This window comes from Phocoena sinus, chromosome 1 (genome assembly GCF_008692025.1).
Source record: "Phocoena sinus isolate mPhoSin1 chromosome 1, mPhoSin1.pri, whole genome shotgun sequence".
NCBI classification, from domain to species: Eukaryota; Metazoa; Chordata; class Mammalia; order Artiodactyla; family Phocoenidae; genus Phocoena; species Phocoena sinus.
In genome coordinates this window covers 22450439-22454466 of record NC_045763.1, presented here as the reverse complement: position 1 = coordinate 22454466, position 4028 = coordinate 22450439, and the positions used below count along the sequence as shown (strand labels likewise).

General features: G+C 45.1%; 1 long non-coding RNA gene and 2 other non-coding genes across 4 annotated transcripts; all 3 read right to left on the bottom strand.

Annotated features, from left to right (window-relative positions):
- Positions 1–416: 416 nt before the first annotated feature.
- LOC116762882 lies at positions 417–3715 on the bottom strand. Of its 2 annotated transcripts, none has more exons than XR_004352360.1 (2): positions 3622–3715; positions 417–2620 (listed from the first exon to the last, which is right to left on the bottom strand). It is a non-coding gene; the product is annotated as an uncharacterized LOC116762882 (long non-coding RNA). The 2 variants fall into 2 exon arrangements; XR_004352365.1 differs by having other exon boundaries at positions 3506–3636.
- On the bottom strand, positions 968–1173 carry LOC116745341. Its single transcript, XR_004347393.1, has one exon. It is a non-coding gene; the product is annotated as a small nucleolar RNA SNORA73 family (small nucleolar RNA).
- Positions 2731–2934, bottom strand: LOC116745338. The gene has a single exon (XR_004347392.1). It is a non-coding gene; the product is annotated as a small nucleolar RNA SNORA73 family (small nucleolar RNA).
- Positions 3716–4028: the final 313 nt, after the last annotated feature.

The window sequence follows — 4028 nt, the reverse complement described above, 5'->3', positions numbered from 1 at the left end:
CGCACTCGTTGCCGGTGACGCTAAGAGGTCCCGATGGAGTTTAGTACAGCTCTTTTATAGACAGGTACAAACAAGCTCGGGACCTTCTGCGGGGCTTTCCAGGGGTGGGGAGTACTGATTGGTTAACTTTTAAACAAAGACACTAGTCACCGTCTGACTGGTTGCAAAAGGGGGTTCAGCAAGCATAGTTACAGAAGCGAGAGTGGCTGGTTAAGTTTCGGTTTCCTGAGGTTTTGTTTCTCAATTAGAAATACTTAAGATGGGGCCATAGTTACAAACAGTACAAACAGGAAGATCAATGCAATCCTAGCAGCGCTGCGGCCTAACGGCAGGGTATCAATTCAGTCCTATTTCTACCAAAGTAGAACATAGCCGTTATAGCCCTTCAGTGCAGCCAAAAAAAAAGAACCACACAATTATGTATATAGTCACCTTTATTGTAATTCACCCGAGTACATCAGAAACTGACATGGATCTCTTTATTAAGACATGTAGATTCTCACGGGCACCTGCTTTCCACTTTTAAGAAAATCCAGTTTACTTGAGAATGGCCAAGATCTTAGTATCAGTACATCAAGTTTCCACCTCATAGGAAACCTGAAAGGGTCTCTTGGGACTCCCAGGTCACTATACTGTCCACAGACCTGCCCACACAAGTGTCTTCTGGAATTCCTTCTAAATTTCAAAAGGCACCTGGTTAACAGAACACTATTACTCTGCTGGTTTTTAAGGTGCAATTCCAGGGTTAAACATTGTGCGAAACTTAACATTTTCAAATTGCCCAGGCTTATCTTCCAAAAACAGTGTATTACTCACTTTACTAATCTCCCTGCCAAATAAAGGCCCCCAAAGCATTGTTAACTGCACAAGTCAGGCAAGGCTCCTCTTCTCTCCTGAATGAAAAGGACAAAAAAAGAATTAGATTCATACATAACAATCTTATTTCACTTTTAAATTTTGGTATACTAGATGTCTCTCTGCATGGTTTGTCTCCTCAGTCATTGTCCACAGGACTCTGAGAAGCTGTAGGAATATGCAGGCGCAGACTCAAGGCCCGGCTTCATCTCCAACGTTGTGGAAAGGGACTGTACATCATGGGGCAGAGCCCTATGCTCCCCTACGCCACCAGGACAGAGCCCGGGGAGAAGTGACCTCCCGGGGTATCCACGTTGGAATGTCTGACTGAACACTTACTGTAAGTTCCCACACGGACAAGTTTCGTTCTGAGAGCGGACAAAGTACAACAAAGTTAGCCTAGGTACCCAATTAACACGATCGACTATATAGTACTGTACTGTAATAGGTTTATAATACTTTTCACACAAATACATAAAAAGCAAACATAAAGAAATAAACATTTTAAGTCTTACAGTACCTTGAAAAGTACAACAGCTAGCATACAGGGGCTGGCCTCGAGTGAACAGGCCATGAGTTACTGACTGGAGGGAGAGGAAGGAGATGGCAGAGCTGAAGGATCATTAGCATCAGGAGATGGAGGGCAAGCTGCAATTTCACTCAAGCCTCACACTGATGGCACAGGTTCTGGTCCCTTTCCCTTGCTGGATTCAACTCTTATCTACCCTCCTGAAAAAACGATCCAGTGATATCTGGGTACTAGCTCTTCTCATCAGATGACACAGTAGCACTGCGTTGCATTCTGAATGGTTGCTGCAACTTTCGTGTACCATTCTACGTCCGGGTCCTCTGCCTCAAAAACTAACAGTGCCTCCTCAAATAAAGAAAACCCCCTTACCACTTCCTGCATCATGAATCTCTTTCATTCTTCAGCAGTACCACCTATGTCACTGCTGCTTTTATGCTTGTTTCCAGACATCCTGGGCTTAAAATACAGATACTGTCCTACTGTACTCCGTACAGTACTGTAAAGTATACTAAAACAAAACCACTTGTAGAGGATGCACGCATGTGACAATGTACACCAGACACCTGAATTAACTTACGTGACTGGACATGTGCACACATGTTCGCATCTTAAGGTTTGTATGTAAAGGACTCACTGTACCCGTTTTCAAGACATTTCATTTCTCCTCATCCCATACTACATGTAGACTTGAGGGAAGTTCAAGTCCACCAGGATTAGCAACTGTTTCTACTAACTTCCAAAAGTTATGCTTTATCTATCATAGTTACCATCATTGTAGACATACGCTCTGCATATGCTGGCGCAACTTAACCCCCCACATCACAGAAGGGAACTGTACAAGAGACCAAACCCTTAGTTGCCCTGGAAAGATCGAGAGGGTACACACATTACATGACTCATGTGACAACTTTGCTGTCTTTGGTTAAGTCATTCAAAATTGTTCCATTTGCAAAACAGAAATCTCTCCTCTACCGTGAGTATTAAAGATGTGAAGATAAACTTTAAAAAGCCATCTTCCTGGAATATGAGCACACATCTAAGAAACTATCAACATGCCTACAAAAAAAAGTAGCAAAATATCTAGATGCATTGAACGGCAGCATCTTCACGAAATGGAGTGAGCTCAAAATGATCAAATGTCTTATGCAAAATGTTGGCAGGCAAACACTGATAGGTCAAAAGGAATTCGTAGATTTACTTACCCCGAATCAAATTATTTGGAATCCCAAACAAATGCTGCAAAACAAAGCAGGTAAGAGCTTTAATCCAGCAATACACCCAAACTGATTAAAACAAATTTTTCATTCACTTCGGATCAACCTAGATTCAGATATGCTGCTCTAGAGAGCTGTTTCCTGCATGGTTTGTCTCCTCAGTCATTGTCCACAGGACTCTGAGAAGCTGTAGGAATATGCAGGCGCAGACTCAAGGCCCGGCTTCATCTCCAACGTTGTGGAAAGGGACTGTACATCATGGGGCAGAGCCCTATGCTCCCCTACGCCACCAGGACAGGGCCCGGGGAGAGTGACCTCCCGGGGTATCCACGTTGGTCACTATACTTTAGAAATTAACTTCACGAAGTTGACAGCTACTTCGCAGGAGTATCTATAAAGGACTAGATCCCAATCACCCCAGTGTCAACAAGAGTTGAGCGCAAGACTAAGGAGCAGACACATCAATAATCTGAATTTTCAACCAGGTACTCCAAAGGCATCTAGGAACCCCAACAGGCGATTAGCTTGCTGCCGAAGAACAGCAAATAACAGCCGTTATGACGCCAGTAAAGGCTCCTACCTTTAACCCGATCGCCTGAAATTAAAAAATTGCCCCAAAAGAAAAAATAAATGGCAACAGAATTAAAAATAACCCGAATCGGGAACAAAATGGCCTGCATTCAACTCCATTGAAGACGCTAACCCGCCTCCTAGGAAGCAACATAATGGCGCAACAGGAAATGAGGGCGGGCGCTGCGCACTTAGCTTGTGGGCGCGAAGGATCGCGCCCTGCACGCCAGGGAATTCCCGCGCTAACGACCCTTGGTTACGGCCAAGACCCGCGGCCGGCGAGGCCTCCCCCGCCCACACCCGACCCGGCCCTATTTTTGCGAGAAAGGGTAGTCACCATGGACGCCGAAGATTCGGAATCATTCTAAATAGTGTGACCCCCAAAGAAAAGGCTGAGTTGCGGACCCAGTACCAGACAAAACGCTGAAGAAGCAGGCATCTAATCACACTCACCAAGCACCCGACGAGAATAACAGCCTTCCCCGAAAAGACCAAACGGTCTCAAGGCATCGGTATTTATACCTTCTGAAGCCCCCGGAAGTCAAGAAATCTCTACTGCGCCTGCGCCGCGTCATGCGCAGTTAGGGAGTTAGAAATTCGCTAAGGGTGCTGGGACTCCACCGCAGGTTAAGCCCCACCCCTACCTGGCGTAGAGGCATCTCGCGATAGTAGAGACTTCTCGCGGGACCTTGAAAGTGCAAGTTACAGAAAGAGAGGTTTTGAAGTATTTAGGCTGATGGGTAAGTGCTGGATCGGGTATTTACGGCTCTACGATCAGTTCACCAATCTGGAGGATAAGCCGTTAAATAAAGTCAAAAAACCTTTGGATTAATAAGTGTTCTGAATAGAAAAGGCATTTA